The sequence below is a fragment of the Pinus tabuliformis genome, chromosome 2_2 (assembly GCF_031772625.1).
Source record: "Pinus tabuliformis cultivar Carrire ecotype Pingquan chromosome 2_2, CPIR1, whole genome shotgun sequence".
Lineage (NCBI taxonomy): Eukaryota > Viridiplantae > Streptophyta > Pinopsida > Pinales > Pinaceae > Pinus > Pinus tabuliformis.
The window spans coordinates 240,405,143-240,425,069 of record NC_142300.1 but is presented as its reverse complement, the minus strand read 5'-3'; positions in this window follow the sequence as shown (position 1 = coordinate 240,425,069).

Genomic DNA, 19,927 nt, shown 5'->3' with positions numbered 1-19,927 from the left:
ATGTAAAAATGTCAATCATGAAAAATGAACACCTGTTGCAACAAGAGGCTAACAGTTGATATCCTTGAATTCTATGGTTTAATTTTAAGTAGGGATTGGTCTGAAAATTTACACGGATACTTTGCAACTGATTGGTCTCATATGCGGTTTCCATACAATGGTAAACCTACCCAAATCAAAGTAGATCGTGAGAAATTCATGAAGTACGCAGTCACTGATCTCGAGGGGAATAATGAACCAATAGATTTCACCAATAATATCATCAAAAATTACTCAGCTGATTCATTATTTGGATCCTCTAATGCACAAAGATCTCCCTTTCTGGATAATGCTATAGTATCTTAGATAGAAAGTTTTTGGAAAACATATGCTTCCAAATGTATAGATGTAGTCGATAAGGTTGTAGATAATTCATTATTATGGACCCTTTATTTTGATGGTTCCAAGTCTGAAGATGATGGAGGTGTTGGATGTATCTTAATTAGCCCACAAGGAGAGAAAACCATGTTAGCATGTAGGCTTGAATTTCAATGCACTAACAATACTGCAGAATATGAAGCATTAATTCAAGGGCTATATAAAGCCATTGGCCTTGATGTCAAGTATTTGGAAGTATATGGAGACTTTGAAATAGTTATTAAATAGGTAAGAAACACAATCCTTTGTTTGTTTGGGCATCTCAACATTATCAATCCCTAGCCCAGAATCTTACTTCTCACTTCACTTCTTTTAACATTTCTTCAGTCCCTAGATTACAAAATGCAAGTGCCGATTTACTTGCCAATGTAGCATCTAAGCTTATACCTTCAGAGGAATTTAGTCCAGATAGATTTTCTATAGAGTTAATTTTTAGAGCATCCATCCCTAATAATGTAACAAATTGGAGAATGTTTAATAATGGTGCTGATATAATTGATTTCCTTACATCAGAAGGATCTTATGAGGAAAAAATCATAGATGAACATGAACATGACTTGCAAATCAACCGTAAACAAGATAAAAGTCCAATTCCAAAGTTTTTAGTCAAAATGGAAGATCTCTATGATTTGAAAGATTTATTTAAAAATATTACCAACTCCAAGACTTAGAGTTCTACTTTGAGATTTGAAGTAGTAAACCAAGGCACATCTGAAAAGCCTCAAAATGTCAACCTAGGTCTTGGTATATCATCCGAAGAAAGGATATCATTCATCAAATTGTTGAAAACATATAATGGTGTCTTTGCCTGGGATTATTCAGATCTCAAAACCTATGATAACTCTGTAATTCAACACACTATACTGATGACCTTTAATGAGAAACCAATCCAACAGAAGCTTAGAAAGATTCATCCAAACCTTGAAAGCCAAATCAAATATGAATTAAACAAACTTTTGAAAGAAAAAATAATCTTTCCCGTTAGACACTCAAAATGGGTATCAAATATGGTTCCTATCAGGAAAAAGAATGGAGATATTAGGATTTGTATTGACTTTAGGAACTTAAATAGAGCTTGTCAAAAGGATAACTTTCCTTTGCCTACCATGGAGAAAATATTGCAATTAGTTACAGGCTCTGAGTTAATGTATATTTTCTAGATGGATTTTCAGGATACAATCAGATTCTTGTACATCCAGATGACAGACTAAAGACAACATTTAGGACCAGGTGGAGGACATATGCTTATCAGAAGATGCCTTTCGGACTTATCAATGTAGGTGCTACATTTAAACATGTCATGGATATTCCTTTTGAAGGTCTGATTAACAAATCAATTGTTATTTACCTACATGACATTACAGTCTACTCTAGGAACAAAAAAATCATTTGAATGACCTAAAGCATATTTTTGAAAGATGCAAGAAATATGGAATTTCTCTAAATCCAAAAAATTCATACTTTGCATTAGTAAAAGGAAAACTTGTAGGATTCGTAGTGTCCAAGAAAGGAATTTATATTGATCCTGATAGAATCCAAGAAATTGAAAAGATTCCTCTCCCACATAACAAAAGGACCCTGCAATCATTCCTAGGCCGGATTAATTTTGTAAAAAGATTTGTTCCCGATTTTTCACAGATTGTTTTGCCCCTTCAATCAATGATAAGAAAGAATGGATTATGAATCTATGATTTTTAAGATTGGCAAGACAAAATCATAAAGGATACATCAAACCACTTAGGAGTCTAGGATCTAGCCCTCCTAGACTCAGAGAGGGCTCTCTCTGTATATTTTCAAATTTATCTTTATTTCCAATGTTTTAATGTATTAGGCTAGCTATAATGGTGGAAGGGTTTTATTTCTTGATTGCTTGATTGTTTGCTTTTGGTTGGGGAAAGTCTGATTTAGATCTTTTCCATTGGGCTATGGAGTCAAAGGTGAGGTGGTAACATCAACTTTTTCATAGCATTTGCAAGGCAAGCTAACTATCTTTACTGGATCTAAAAGCAGAATGAAAAATGAGATGATAGAAAAATGAAATCAATAATGATTAAAACACAATTAAGTATTTCTTAACCATACATCAAAGGAAAGCATTTAGATTGCAAACACAGATAGAAATAAGGCACTCCAACAACATATCTTAATCTAGAAATTCTATCTTACAATAAGATTTAATGATGCATAATGAATAAAATAGGAATATATTATCACATAAAGAAGACATCACCAGGTAAAAACAACTCAAGTATCTTGCAAACGACCTTTTATTAATGATGCTCTAGCTCCAAAATTACAGTGCACCAAAAGAAAGATTGTTCAATAACTCCGGTGCAACCTTTAATACTTCCAATGCATGAAGTATTTAACAAAAACCTACAATGATTGCCTTGTACACTTGGCAATTTGTGATTAATTACAATGAAAGAAAATTTGGCTAGTGTAACCACGAAATGGCCATGTTGAGATAGCTTGGACATATGGTTCCCTTTTTTTGGGATGTTGTTGCTAAGTAATAAATATTTGTTGTAGTGGCTTTGCTGACTTGGCTAGGTGCTGACTCAACTCTGTGCTATTTATTGAATCATCCTTGTCCTGTACATCTTGGTAATCGCACAAGTCACTCCATGCTTCTTCATTTGGAATCTTGACCTTGATTAACCTCAGGTATATTTCATCAGCTTGAATGTACCGTGAAAAAGTGGGTTTGACTATAAAAATGTGCTCTAGTTCATTCTTAATATATATTGGATTATTGATAGCTTCTAGCAATGCTTTTCCTATTATGTCGCCTTTAATGTTGGAGAGATTCATAGCATCCAGGGCTATGCCTTGGAGCCTCTTGACGTAATCTTCTCTGGCCATGAGTTTTTCATTAATGACAAACAGAGAAGGGAGATCTTTCTGCGTTAAATGCTCAATTCTGTTGAAAAACATGTTCATTGTAAGCTCCAAATTTTGGCATTTTTCCTCAAGTTCTACATTCAGGTTCTTCTTAGTCAATACCTTTCAGCTGTAGAATAGTTTTTGTCCTGTCTGCTTCTCCCAACTCTTCTAGCTCATACCTATTCCTTGAATTGAGAAATTTAATAATTCTGTTGATTGTTGCTGGCATGTCTCCCAACTCTAGATTAGTAGATGAAATAGCTTCTTTAGCTTTTTCCACTAACACCTTCTGTTCAAATATAATTTGGATGCTAGGCCAGATTTTATTAGGGTCTTATAGTGATATGGTTCAAAATTTTAAATTGGCTAAGTTTGAGCCTTGTAATATTGTAAATACCTTTGCTTTCTGCAAATGTTTTCCATATCAAAAATTAAAAGTTGTAAAGAGGGTATGTCCTAAAAGAAATATCAAAGGACAAAAAGAATAAGAAAAGATCAAAAAATGAAACTATATGAACCCCCAAAAAAAAAATAGATCATGAAAGTGTGCAAGTCTAAATGCCACTACTATTTTACTGCTTTATTGTCTTAAATAATGGTTGTGTGTAGCTTGTCATACATGCCACAACCCATGGTAGTCAAACTACTTAATCTTGACTATTTCATGCTTTGAATTTTATGTTTATAGTTAGGGAATAAAATCTGACCAAACAGTTTAATCTTGGCAGATCATTAGATAAGTAGAGAAAATAAAAGGAGCCCATCAGTTTAATCTAAGCCCTTGGATGATATAAGGTTAGAATTAGATAGTTTAATTTTCAAAATAAGAATGAATGATAAGGGTCTGCTAGTCTAAATGCACCCAAATAAATGAAGAAAAAATGGTAGGGTAAGTAATGGGTAAGTAGAAGAAAGGTTGTTGAAGTATAAAATTGATTGGATAAAAGCACATTTATCATGCTTGATTATATGTTTCAATGTGCATGAGCAGTTAAGAAGGAAAAAAAAATGGTTTACAAGTTCATTTAATTAACTCCCCTTCATTCTTTTCACCCCTTTACTTACTAATTTCCCCATCCACAAGTAAGTTCTAGTACTTAAAATCCTTCAAGTCATAAAGGCTCAGAGCATTTCTCTAACTTTTGGTGGGACCGGACCCTCGTCTTAATGACTTATGGACATCAAGTGTTAGAATTCCTATCATAAAATTAATTTCCCTTCATTGCCCTAATAAAATGCCTTTTCCCAAGGTTAAACTCAATTTTCCTTGGAAAAGTAAATAACCCCAAGTTAAAATTCCATTTCATTCAAAAAACCCACAAAAGTGCTTTATCCTAAGTGTAAGTGTATGTGAAGAAAGTGCATCAATATTACATTATGCTTAGTGGTATGTTCACTCCACACATTCATTTCATATTAATTTTTAACTTAATTATATAATTTCCGATATACCTTTTCCTATATATTAAATAAATCCCCTATATAAATATCCCAACCCTTAGTTTTAATATAAACTATCTTTTGTTCCATATTCCTGACAAAACCCACTTATTACACCATTGCGCAGTAAAGCTAAACTAATCCCGTCATTAAGCCTCGCACAATCGTTTAATCCCATGATTAAATCCTAATTAATCCCAAATCGCCAAGGATTAAAGCCCTGGGCCTTGCCTCGACACCTCTGCTCATATCATCTGCGCACATCCCTCGCCCAACTACCGTCCGATCATTAGCACCCACATTTGACGGTCCATAGCCATATCGGGTTCACCCAATGACTGACTGTTACCCGCCTGATAAGGTGGTTTTCCCCGACCCCCCATCTGCTACGTGTCACGCGCTAGCATAGATTGGGTGACCCTTTCTAAGTACCGCCTCCTCCATGAAAGCAGTGCGATGGATTGGGAAACCACCTCCCCGCAAATCCCGAAAAACAGCCCACTGTTCATTCATAAACTACCTGCCAAAATGTGACCATTGCTCAATAAAAAGGCCGAGAAGCCCTTTTTCACCTTTTTTCACTCATTTTTTGTGTGAACCTCTGTAAACCATTGCGACACCTGCAAACGCTGAATTCATCAATTGACCTCAAATTACAATCTTGAAGAAGCTTTAGAGACCCCAATCAAGCTCAAAAATATGTACCAGAGCCATTCAAACTTCTGCAGTTGCCGTGAACTCCGAATTTGAAGTCAATTCACCCAATTCTAGGTATTTAAAGACAAATTACCAGTCACCTTTTCAAAATCAAAATTTTTCAGTCTTTAAAAGTATTTTAATTAAGTAAAATTACTTTAAATTCAAAGTGCACACCCAAACCCTTCTAAAAGCTTCCAATTTCCTTCAAAACCTTTGAATAAACCTATATTGCCAGATTCAAATCGACAAGAACTGAATTATGGCTACCCCTGTCACCATGGATGTCAGACCTATCACAACTCACCATTTGGACCTTGACCACCTCCCCCCGGCTGACAAATATTTTCAAATCAGAGACACAAGTGCATATGAGGTCCTACTCAAAATTCATTGTTTGATTAGAGACAGATATTTGAGCCATTTTGATAACATTAGCTTTTGGGAATCCAATTTGCCGAAATTCTAGTTTCCCCAAGTACATATTTTCCCTGAAATTGTCTATATGTGCCATGCATGTTACATTCCTAGCCAGAAAGCTATAATGTCCCCTGACCAAAATGTTTTGTTCACAATTACAGCTGAATCAATTAATGAGATGTTGCAAGTCCAACCAGGTCCAAACCTGACCCCACTTTCAATTGGAGATTTGTTAGACCAGTACACCAAATTGAGTCCATCAAAACTAGCCCAAATGTTCCAAACATTCATTGTAGAAGAGCAACACATTCGTAAAGATGCCCCTCCATATGTTTCTACCGTTTTCTCTAAAAGGGGCAAGCATATTGTGACTATGATATCATGTATTTTGGGTTGTACCACAGATGAATTTGTTGATGAGCTCGTCCTAGCTTTCATGTCCATTTTCACCCCATGAAAGCCTCCTATTACTTTGTACAATTATGGCCAGTTCATAGCTAAAAGAATGCATGAACAATTTACCATAATGCACAATGAAAGAGTATTCAAGTACTCATCTATACTATACCATATGTTTTTGTATTATTAGTCTGACAGATTTCCCTTCACTCTCTAGAAGCTAGATACCAAAGGCTAGCCTAGGTCTGTTATATTTTGGACCATGTTGATAGGAAACCCTCCACCTAGAATAAGTCAAGAAATCAAAAGAGTTCTCCAATTTTCCAAGCAAAGTAAGGTGGGAGATTGGTATATTTACCAAAACCACACTAAAATAAGAATCTATGGTTGCCAGCTAGCCCCATACAAACTCCCCAAATACCTCCCTATGAGGTTATTTTCTCTAGAGTATTATAGGTAGATAATGAACTCTGATGAAGTCAACTTTCTCTTGGCCAAGAAAAGAACTCAGTTCAAAGTCAAAAATCGGTTAGGCCCTTTCATTTGCAATTCTAGAGAAGCAGGGTAGGAAGCAGATTAGATTCTGCAACAAATGAAGTTCCAAAATAGTTTCATGTGGAGGTATGACCCTCAAGGGTTTATGACCAAACTTAGACAAAACGTCAAATTGGGGCCTTACATTCATCACCCCATACCAGAGATAGAAATATACGCCAATAAATCTGAGTGGTTGGAAAACACTCTCATAGATAGGGATAGTACAAAGGTAGATGTTGAAAATACCTTGTGTGCTTTAGAAAGATAACATGATGAAAGCTCATTCCTGTAGGTACCACAGCAAGAAGCAACCATGAGTACCCTTGCTATTTTGTAGACTCCTCAGAATGAGGAAAAGAATCCCAAGAGGAACAGAGAGGGAGCCTCTAGTTTAGGTATGAGCACTTCAAATGTGCAGTATGAAGCCAACTAGAGCAAAAGGCCAAGGCTCGATCCTATTTTAGAATAGGAAGACACATAAGGCTCAGCAGAAGTAACCAACACTGAGTTAGACATAAGCAAGGGCACAACTCCATCTGGAGAAACACAGGACCCATCTGCATCACAAACTCAAATGTTAGAAAGGCATCTCAGTGTAGAAGTCTCCTCATTTAGTAGGCCTGCTAATAAAGGCAAGGACATTAAGGACAGGTTCAAAGAAATCAAAATGAAAAATGAGAAACTAAAGGCACAGCCTTATGCACAGTATCTCAAGCTTACACCTACTAATCAAACCAAGTTGATGTCAACTTTTGACATCAGGGAAGGATAAATGCAAATGTCTTTCATAAATATAAATGTACAACAACCAAGGACAACAACAAATTTAAAGAATATTGATTTTGAGGTATTGGCAAGGGATATTCATCCCATTGACCAAATTGAATTTCACAAATAGGCTGGAGAAATGATTTAATCCACCCTTACTGGAAAAGACATAACTGCCCATCAATTATAGAATTCATTGAACAATATCTAAGCCCAATATCAGTTGGAAAAGGCCTCCTCACATGCCAAAAACACCAGAATCAAGTCTTTGGAAGACTTAGTGATTGAATTGGGACATGATCCCAAAGACATCAAATCTACTGAACAACTAATCAAGAAAACGAATGATGACATTGCAACACTTAAAAAGCAATTGAAGATACCTCAACTACAACATCCCCAGACACAGGAAGTTTTGGAAAACCAAACGAGGCATGAAGAGTTGATGGAATTAGTCCTCAAACTAAATGATTAGTTAAGGGGGACAGAGAAGGAATTGGATAGTTTAATCCAATTGAAGCAAACTGATATTGCCACTACATCAGTGAATGTCATCCCAGTAGTCTCAACAGCTGTTCCTTCCACATTGGCAGCCTCATTGGCTCCCATAGCTCCTATGGACACAACACAACAGGTTTCAACGGAGTCTACATCAGCAGTAGGTACATCAGGTGAAGAAGCAACAAAGTTGATTAGAGATATGGAAGAGATGTCCATACAGGCAATAGAGATGAATAAGCTCAAAGAAAAGGTGAAAAGCTTGGAAACTAATTACAAGCTTGCCAAAATCATGCACAAAGAAGAAGTGCAGAAAAATGTCAGGATGAGTGAGAGATTAAAAGCCATGGAGAAGGACTTGACACTAAAGGAACCCCTTGGGCAAGCTAAAGAACAACTATGGGCCAATATCATTGATTCTTTCAATGATATTTGGCCATCTATTCACGTGATTTTTGAACAAATAGATTTAATAAAGGTGGCTATAGAGGCCATCCAAAGAGTAAAAGAAGAATTAGGAGAAATGCCAGAAGATTCTACTAGACTTATCCTATTCCTTAACAGTAAAAATAAGTATGAGCTTCAGGAATTGGAAATAGAGAACAGAACAGAGACAATTTTGGAGGTGAGAAAGGTCCTCTCCAAGAGAAACTTAATGCTAAACTTGGAGGTCAAGTGTCAGAATATGCAGGTAGCCATTGACAGATGTATGGCTAAGTTTCAAATTTTGAGAGAAAAAGGGTTACCCAGTCCCTTAGTGATAAATGACAAGCTCATGACATAGTAGGATTACAATAGCAAAATCAGAGAACTAGCAAAAGAACAGGTCAATAAATCATAAATCAAGGCATTTCCAATAGATAAAGTACTCTACCAGACATTTGAAAACTTGTTTTACCTCCAGCATGAGGTAAACCACTTGTTTATCAATAAGCCTAATTTTTCCAAATACACCGAGGCAGATGAAATATATAGGAGGATGCTAATAATCCGATTGCCTGACCCTGAAGCATGGGAGAAATTAACTGATTTACTGTAAGAAATATGCAGTAAAAGGGTTAAAGTATAGTAAAAGTGAAAAATCATGCTAAAGGATGAAGACAGATTAGCAGAGTCAAAGTGTATCAGTGTCAAAGTGTATCATATGAATGCCAAAAGTAAATGAAGCTTCCAGCGTGAAATATCAAACAACAAAGCAACATAAAGGGCTAAGATCAAACCATAAAAGCCAGTAATACCAAAATAAAAGGGACAACATGAAGCAGTTCAATAGCTATCTCTATCTTCTTGCAAGAAGGTATTTTTATTTCCTAGATTAAATCTCAAATTAGTTTGAGATATTTTGTAATAAACTTTTATATAAATAATTCACAATTCGCAGTATGCAGGGTGGATTCGATTAGACATTTCTATAGACTTTTTTATCAAGAAGAACCAGACGGTTATTGTATCAGTTGATGAGCTAGAAATCTAGATTGATTAATAAAGATCAGACTTTTCCAAGGATTTGTGTGTTGAGTGAGTTTCAGACAAGTATTTTCATTTGTTTTTGTCATTTTCTCAAAGTTATTCATAATCTTATATGTTTTTCAATCTAAATGCTATAACTGGAATGGTATTTCAGAACTTTTTTAAATCACACTCTATTCTAACAGTTAAGCATTTGAATGTTTTCTTTTGATATTTAAATTAAACAATTCTTAATTTCTCTTTGGTTTAAATTGATTTCATAAATAATCCAGGTTAAAGGATTCTTAATTTCCCTTTGATTTTGATTATCCCTTCCTTCCTCCTTCATTATCTGGGTCTGAGAACCTTTAACTGCTCTCTCACCCCAAGTGAAACCCTTTCACCCCTCTGTCTTAAATATCTGAAATACACTCTGCTATCTTGCCCTTGGAACATTCCCTTTAGTGAGTTTATCCAACCTTGCTTCCTTATCAGTTGACTACATAGCCCAATGGTCTGAAAGACATCAATTTATCCATCTGTTTAAGAGATCCCACCACCCAATTTTGACAAAATCAAAACCCCTTGAACAATCATAGCTAGCCTAAAACATCTTAACTAAAACAAAGTTAAATCTTAAAGAGAGAGCCCTCTCTGAGCATCAAGAAGGCCAGGTCCTAATCTCCAAAAGTGGATAGTGGTTACCTTTCGTTTTTCCTTCTTATTAATTCAAAGGAATTATCAAAGTGATACCATTACCAATGGATGATTCCTTCTCATATTTTTGTAACCTTTCAATTAAGGTCCGTTCCCTCTGCATCTCTACTAAGTGTGTACTTTTAGCTCTTTTGATTTGTCCTTTAGAACATTGACTTGGGTTTCTAGTCTCTTTATCTCCTCAGTCTGAAGATTCACACTTTCCATGGACTTAGCTAGCTATTTTGTAATGCTTCATGTCCCTGTAGTAGCTGTTGCTGGAGTGGCTGTAGGAATAGTTGTAAGAGGAAGAACCTCTGTAGTGGTGTTGTCCCACTGTGCCGCCTTTTCTTTCTCTTGTACAATATTTTCCATTTCTTCTTCCATTTGTTTTATTTTGAGAGACTGCTCCATTATTAATTTCATCATTTTGACCTTCTGACTCTCTGTTTCCTCTATCTCTTTGGTCAAGGTATCATGTGTTACAGGAATTTTGAGCTTCTTCTTCAAAGATGCTATATCCATCTCCTTTTTCTTAATTATTTCTTCTGCTACTTTAACATTTGAGGGATCATATCCAATTCTCACTACTAAGTGTTCCAGAGACTTAATTATGTTGTCCTTTGATTGGGATGAAATATTTTCCATCTTTAGCTGAGATTGGGCATTTGACAAGGCCACCTATATTTTAAGAAAATTCATGGAGGTACTGGTTAGAGTAGAGGAGATCATTTCACCTATTTTCTTGTGAATTTCCAGCTAATCAATAGGATGAATGTTCTTGGCATCAAAGTCAAAAGAGGTCTGTTTGTAATCAGCTTCAGTTTTAGGCTCTGCTATCTGTGCTTCCAAGAATGCCATATGCATCTTGCCTTTTTCTGAGTCAAATGCTGAGAGGAGTCTACCTTGAGAAGTTTCACTTTTCTTCCAGAATTGAGCATAAGTACTATTTTTCAACATCTCAATTTTTATCTTAATTTCCCTGAAAGTGTCAAATATTGTCTCCTCCTTTTCTCCAGTTACATTGGTAGATGTGGAAACTTGAAGAGTCTTTCACCTTTCTAAGATTGGAGTGGCAGGAAGAGATCCAGTTGGGTATGAATCAGGAATATCACTGAGCTTAATGAATGTTTGCTACAATTATTACTTGTTTATGTCCATGTGCTTCTTGGCTCTTTTTTTAAATTTCAATTTGAATTATTTCATAGAAGTATCAGTCCCTAGTGACTGATCTTCCTCTGGCCTTTTCCCAGTTGCTCCCTTTTCTTCTTCCTTACCCTTGTCTAATGTGTCTTATGTACTCTGTCTTTCCTTCTGCCTAGGAGTTTGTGCACTTGAAGAAGAAATTACTTGTTCCTCTGGCTCTTGAAGTGTGTCAGGCATCCAGTCAATCTAGTTCATGAATTTCTCTATTTTAGGCCTTTGAGTGTGAATGTAGGGTGTTGATTTGTTCTCTACCCTTTTCTTGGAGATGATGCCCCATGGGTCATAGGACCATGTAAAACTATGAGTGAAGTTCATTTCCTTCAATTTCTTGTTTGCCTCTTCACCTATTGCCTTGTTGTTGCAAATGAAAGGACCAATCTAGGATTTGATCCTAAATTGTAACTTTTTCTTTGCTGCTACAAAATGTATTTCATATTCATTAATCATCTACATGATATATTCAAGTGAAAATATCCTCATGGGGAGGAACTTTGAAAGCTTGTAAGGAGCCAACTCACATCCATATACTCTTAATTCTGTGTAATTTTGGTACAAGTACCAATCTCCTGTTCTTTCTTGGTTTGTAAACTACATAATCCTCTTAATTTCTTCACTAACTCTGGGTTATGCAGTTCCACTAAGGAGGCTCATAGCTGGATGAACAAAAATTTCTATAAATGTCTTGTTGGTGAAGTGCTTTTGATCCTTCATCACTAAGGTGGTCCAGAAAATAACAGGTTGGGGTTCACCTTCTTCATTTAAATTGGTCATTGTAAACTAAAATCTATCTGTCTAAGAATAGACAAACATATATACAAGTACTAAAGAGTAATGAAACACTTCCTTTGTAATGAAATTTACAAATTGCGCATGGATGGCATCTACTAGGAATTCATTGAAATTGAATAGGACAAACGACTTTCATTCTGCTGATAAGATGGATAAGAAATATATAATAGCCTCATCAATCCACTGATCTAAATAATACCACAGCAAATATGAAAGTACAGTGAGTATATTCTTGGTTCTATCAGGGAAAGTAGAGGAGGAATAAGGAGGATTCTTGATAGGCAGTGGGGTCTGTTCAGTCATGGAGAGTTCTAAGGTTTTATCTCTTTTGGTGAAGTCTAGCCTCTAATACATTTCACTCAGGATATCATGGGAAAAGGGAGTGGTTCCTTCAATTATAGGAGCTTGCATCATCTGCGTTATAGATTTGGCATCAATGGTAAACAATATGTCCCCCGCTGGGGCTATCACTGCCCTTTGCTGTGGATTATAACATGAGTGGCATTTTATAATTAGTTCTGGGTAGCTATGGGTTTTGGGAAAAATATAGAAATACAAATTGGTGTCGCAGAGGCCTATGTCATCTACTTCATCAACACATTTATCCTCCCACCAACAATAGAAGTCAAACAGATCAAATTCTAAGAGTGTCTAATGTATTTTGAAGTCTCTTTCTGCAAGTGGAATGTGGTCCATGTCCTGTGGTGGCTACACCATTGGATTGAAGATATCCTGTTCTTTCTTCTTTGATGGCACGACTATCTTCTGCAAATTTTAAACGTGAATTGTGTTGAATTTGTAGTTGAACTGCAACAGAAAGGGATGAGAAGAAATGGGAACTCAGAGAGGGAAAAAGAAAGGGAATGAACAGGAAGTGGGATTCAAGAAGGGGAATGTTTGATCAATGCAGAAAAATGGAGCCTTTTGCAACTGTGTTGTTTTTTTAGTGTGCTTGATGCTTTCTCTATGTATGCCTGAATGAATCTTGACTTGCACCTGTAAGTAGAGAGAGCACGTTAAAATTTGTAAATGGTTGGGAAATGGTGCATTTGTAGATTTAGGATCATTTCTATTGAATTGGCCTGAAGTGGCGTGGGTCCTTTGGCTAACGGTCCAACCAATTGAATGTGCAATAGCATAGCACAGAAACGGAGGTGATAGGCGGATGGGATAGAGTGGCGTCGTGGGGTGGTAGGCTTGGTGAATGGTAATAATGGAGGAAGGTGGTTTGATGAAATGTAGAAACCACTTTTTGGGGGGCCCTTGGAGTGGTAAGCGGAATGAGCGAGTTGGGGTGTGAAATCCCGATAGTGTGACATGTAAGTGGTCTAAAACCACTGATTTCAGATGCCTCCCCCCGCGGCATTAACCTTCAAAGGGTGGGGGGGGGGCGAAAAATCACATGGGCCTTTGGATCGTATGACAGGTGCGGAGTTTAGATGAGAGGTGAGGGGTGAATAACATTTGATGTGACAGGTAGGTGAGTGGTGGGGTAGGAAAATTAATAGGGGAGCGGGGTATAGGATAAAGTTAGGAATAATGATATGAGGCCCTTTCCCTTTTTAATTTCTTTCTCCAACATTAGGAAAAAACATGAGCTATATCAAGAAACTTTAAAGAGCTTTTCATGTCTTTTTCCTTTGTAATTTTTTTCAACCTACCTACCCTTTATCTTTCTAATCTAACATTTTTTCCTTTTTTTGCATTTGTAGGGTGCATTTGGATTTGCAAACCCTTTCTTCACTTTTTTTTATTTTATCTCTTACCTAATCTATCACTTATCTCTCCCATTGGTCCAGATTGAATAGTTGAACCAATTTCATTTCTACCTAACTACTGAATTGCCAAGATTAAAATGTTTGGCAGATCTTTATTTTCTACTCTATTAATAGAAATTGAAATTTGTTCATTCATGCTTAGACTGTATGAATTGAAAAACATTTGGGGTTTTCTTTTCTTCTCATTTTTTCTCTTTTGTTCTTTTTCCGTTTTTGTTATACCCTCTTTTCCTTTCTTTTCATATTTACTTTTTTTGTGAAATTAATTGAATATTGAAATCTATGAACAATATGAAATCTACAAACTATGAAATACTCAATCACCTTGAGATCCTATAGATTATAGGAACCTAACAGTGGCTCCAGCTGGGGATGGAACTTCTCAATTTGAAGTGTCAATAGCACATGACAAGTAGCCTTGAGTCCTCCATATCTGCATTATCTTCAACCTGATTTCTATTTTCCAAATGAATTATTCAACTAAAAACCTAAGATACTGTGATATATATAATGGAGTGAGGAAATTTTTGTGTTCATGAAAAGTAATGCTTTAGCATCCTGCCATTGACAGGACCTCCTGGCAGTTCTGTTCCATCCAACTTAGTGAGGAAAAATGCATTATTTCCTCTGAGAGCATAAATAATATATGGACCCTTCCAAATATTTTCAAATTTCCATGCTTTCCTTTATCTTCTCTTCTTGAATCCCATTTTAGCACTTTGTCTCCTAGGTTGAAATCATCAACTTTGGTTCTCTTGTCAAAAATTTTCTTTATGTTTTCCTGGACAACCTGAGTTCTATTATATACCTCTTCTTTGGACTGCTGCAATTGAATTGTCTGATTTATCCTTCTTTGTATATCATTTGGTTCAGTTTGTATCTCTTGAATGATATTCATGACTGGCACTCCCATGGAAGAAGGGAAAACTGCATCTATTCCATAAACCAGTTGAAATGGGGACATGCCAATGGATTTCTTTGTAGTCAATTTGTCAACCCATAACGCATAAATCAATTTTTTATGCCATGACTTCTTATTTTCCTCAAGTATCTTCTTAATAATGTTTAACAAACTTTTGTTTGAGGATTTAGACAACCCATTACCTTGAGGGTAATAAGATGTTGAATGACCCAAAGAGATATGTTATTTGTGGAAAAACTCTACCATCTTCTTTGATTTGAATGCTGCAGCATTGTCAGTGATCAGCTTCCTAGGACAGCTAAATATGGAGAGGATATTGGTTTCAAGGAATTTTATGATGACATAATCAGTAGTAGCTCTAGAAGGGATGGATTCTATCCATTTGGTAAAGTTGTCTATCGCAGTCAGGATCCATTTGTGTTGGGCAGAGGATGGAGGATGAATTTCACCAATGAAATCCAATCCCCATGGTTGGAAAGGACTTTCAACAGACATGGGTGTAAGGTGAAAGGGTAATAATTTTCTCTTCCCTTCAAATATTTGGAATTTATGGCAAGCAACTACCATATTATGGATGTCTGGGAAAGGTGTAGGCCAATAGAAACCATCTCTAAGGATTTTATTAGCCGTTGTTTTGTTGTTGGGTTGTGTTATATTCTTTACACGACTCGCTGACGTAGTTAACCAGGGGTTTAGAGGGGGGCGGAGCCCCCCCTTCGTTGCGCTGATTGCATAGCAGGGGGTTTGACGGGGGTGGGTGGCCCCCCTCTACGAGGTCCGGGGGAGCGCCCTGGGAAATTTTTTTTGGACCCTATATTAGGTTGGGAGGACCTACCTATGGTTTTGTGGATGGTTTTCGCACATGGTTTTGGACACGATGGTTTTCGGTCCATGATTTTGGACATGATGGTTTTCGGTCCATGGTATTGGATGCTTCTGCATGTATACATATGTATTGTAACATTGAAAGGAATATAATGAAAAATCAAGCTGGTAGTCCCAGTTTTGGGATCCAGGGGAAAATCTTTGTGTATATGTGTTTTATGTGTTATACTCTCGCATTGTTTATTTTCTATGTTTTAGAATTTGTATGCAGGTAATTTATGTATAGGGTTAAAACCTACACTTCATTACTGACACTCCCATGGAACAAGGGAAAACTGCATCTCCATAAACCAGTTGAAATGGGGACATGCCAATGGATTTCTTTGCAGTCAATCTGTCAGCCCATAATGCATAGATAAATTTGTTATGCCATGACTTCTTATTGTCCTCTAGTATCTTCTTAATAATGTTTAACAAAATTTTGTTTGAGGATTCAACCAACCCATTACCTTGAGGGTAATAAGCTGTTGAATGACCCAAAGAGATATTTTATTTGTGGAAAAAATCCACCATCTTCTTTGATTTGAAGGCTGTATCATTGTCAATGATCAACGTCTTAGGACAACCAAATCTGTAGAGGATATTGGTTTCAAGGAATTTTATGATGACATAATCAGTAGCAGCTCTAGAAGGGATGGATTCTATCCATTTGGTAAAGTTGTCTATCGCAGTCAGGATCCATTTGTGTTGGGCAGAGGATGGAGGATGAATTTCACCAATGAAATCCAATCCCCATGGTTGGAAAGGACTTTCAGCAGACATGGGTGTAAGGTGAAAGGGTAATAATTTTCTCTTCCCTTCAAATATTTGGAATTTATGGCAAGCAATTACCATCTTGTGGATGTCTGGGAAAAGTGTAGGCCAATAGAAACCATCTCTAAGGATTTTATTAGCCGTTGTTTTCCAATAAAGATGGCCCCCACAGTCACCTTCATGGAATTCCAGCATAACTTTGTCAGCATCATCCTTTAACAAAAATTTGAGTAAGAAACCTCCACCATATTTCTAATATAATGTACTATCAATAATGCAAAACATGGCTTCTTTTAATTTTATAATTCTAGCCTTTGCTTTGGATAATATAGGAGAAACATTCAAATTAAATAGAAAATACAAAAGATCTACATACCAGGGGGAGTTTAGATACGCTTCATCTATTGGTGGAGTCACTAGTTCCTCAATATCATCCAAAGCAAATACCATGTTGATATCTAATGCATTGAAATTTTATTCAGCCATCAATTTGGCTAATCCTTGTCCTTTAATCTACTTCTTGGGCTTGATTTCAATGTCATATTCTAGAATGACAATTATCCATTTTCCTCTCTTGCCATTAGGCCCATTTTGTGCGAGAATATCTTTGACAACTATATTAGGTAGATAAGTAATGATATGGGAATGTAAAATGTAAACTCTGAAATCTTTTATTGCTTTGACTAGAGAAAATGCTTGTTTCTCCATGATATTGTACTTCAAAGAAGCATCTCTCAAAGCTTTGCTAAAGAATGCTATTGGTTGTTCATATCCTTCATTATTTTTTTGTAATAGCACAACAACAATAGTATGTTCAGATGCAAAAGAAAATATAATGAAATCTTTAGTGAAATCTGGGCTGATCAAAACTGGAGCTTGTGTTAATGCATGTTTGACTAGATCAAAAGATTGTTTGGCCTCAATATTCCATTTAATTTATGTGTCTTTCTTGAGCATGTTTGTTATATTTCTGAGTAGTTCAACAAGATTTGGTATGAATCTTCTCAAGAAATTGATTTTTCCAATAAAATATTGAAGTTCTTTTATGTTTCTTGGATGACTGATTTTAAGGATACCTTCAATCCTACTGGGATCAATTCTGATTCTAACTTTGGAGATGATGTGGCCTAAAATTTTTCCTTCTTCAAGCCCAAACAATGTTTTCTTGGGATTTAGTGAGATACCAAACTTTATGCATTTTTCAAATACTCTTCTTAGATGTGCTAGGTGTTCTTCATCAGTCTTTGAAAAAACAATGATGTCATCAAGATAAATCACAATGAAATGGCCAATTTCATCTGAAAAAGCAATGTCCATTTCTCTCTAGAAAGTAGCACCTACATTCATTAATTATTTTCACATACATGAAAGTTCCCCAAGGAGTAGTAAAATTTGTTTTATCTTGATCATCCAGATGCACCAAAACTTGATTATACCCTGAAAAACCATCTAACAAGGAGATCCTACTAGAACCCACTACCCTTTGCAGTATGTGATCCATTTTTGGTAAGGGGTAGTTGTCCTTAAGGGAAACCTTGTTTAGATTCCTAAAGTCAATGCACAATCTTATTTCACCAGTTTTCTTCCTTGTAGGCACAATATTGGATACCCATTTAGAATATCAAATTGGGACTATGATCTTAGCATCATACATTTTCTTGATTTCCTTTTCAACCAAGGGCATTAGGACAGGATTTATCCTACACAGCTTCTGCTTAAATGGTTTTTGGTCTTCTCTGATTGGAATTTTATGTTGTATAATGCTAGTATCATAAGCTTTCAAATCCTCATAGCTCCAAGCAAATACATCTATGAATTCTTTAAATAGAGCTATATACCTTTGTTTAGCCATGATAGGTAGTGATTTTGACAGTTTAATGATTTTGGGATTTTGCTTGGTGCCTATGTTGCACTCCTCAATGTTTGTTCCTGTTGGTTCCATTTTTGGCTTTCTAGCAACATCATTAAAGTCAAACAACTCTTCCAAAGGGGAAAGCCCTCTGGGCAAAACATTGTCTTTAAGTTGAATTACTTTGAATTCCTATTTTTTCTGGGTCTTTATGTATTTCAGTTTTATGAACAGTTTTATTTACAGAAAATTTTCCATAAAAAACAATAGGTTCTTATATACTAATATGTACATACGTTTGATTTTATATTTCATCTTCCAAATCTATGTTTCTATCCTCAAATTCGTCTTTTGATTGTAGAAAACTCTCAATTTGTTTGTCACTTCCAAAAACTTGCCAGTGTCTCATTTTATCAGGCACTGCAGGATGGTGTTTCACTTCAATTGTGTATTGTTTATTTGGATGAGGTAATTTGCAAGTGTTGGACGAAAAAGTCAAACCATTAGTAAGGGCACTCTGGAGCCTAGGGATAATAGCAAGGTCACATTCTTCAATTTTTTTAAGAAAATCAATCACAACATTTCGGTATTCTCTCAATCTAGGATGTTTTGCAGAGTACTGTCCTTTAATTTGTTTTATGATCAGTTCTGAATCTCCTTGGACATAAATTATTTTAGAACCTACCTTTTTAAGAAATTTAAAGCCTAACAGTAATGCCTCATATTTTTCTATGTTGTTTATACACAAAAAATTCAATTTGTAAGAATGACCTTCAACCTAATTAGTTTTTGAATTGTACAACCAGACTCCTGCTCCTAACCCTATTTTACCACATGAGCCATCAAAAGTCATATTCCAGAGAGGTTCTGTTTCAGGGTCCTATTGGATAATGGGTATTTGGGTGTCATGTCCTTTACTAAGATCATTTTCTGCCTGAGTGACTTGTGTATCTATGTCTCCATCATTGTACAGTATGAAGGAATCAAGATCAGTATGGACAGAGTAGAGGGGATAGTTGTCTGGCCTTTCTTGGCTACTCACCATATATTTCATTAAGGTTTCTCTATACAGTCTCCTTGGTTGGCCAAATACTGGTATTGTGGCATACGTCATATCCATTTGAAGTGTTCCTTGTAACTTAGCTGCCCAAGAATGTGACAATAGCATACCATACTTAGGTGGAATGTCTGCTACTACTATGTCCATGACTAAACTTTTTGCTAGTATCTGGGCTAATGTGACATAGAGGTCCTTGATAAGACCTAGACACCTAACCTTATTGGAGTCAAATGAGTATAGATCTTTGTATGGTCTAGTGATTTCAAGTCCAAGTTTTTCCATAACAGTCTTTGGCATGAGATTATGTGATGCACCTGAATCCAACATGGCATTATGGAGGATTTTGTCATGAATATTAAGGCTGACATAAAATGGAGGAACACCTCCTTCTTGAGGTTTTCCATCAACTTCTGGTCCAAGCAAAAGTTCAGGCTGGTCATCATTCAAGTTCACTGTATCAATGTTTTCTTCTATGTTGA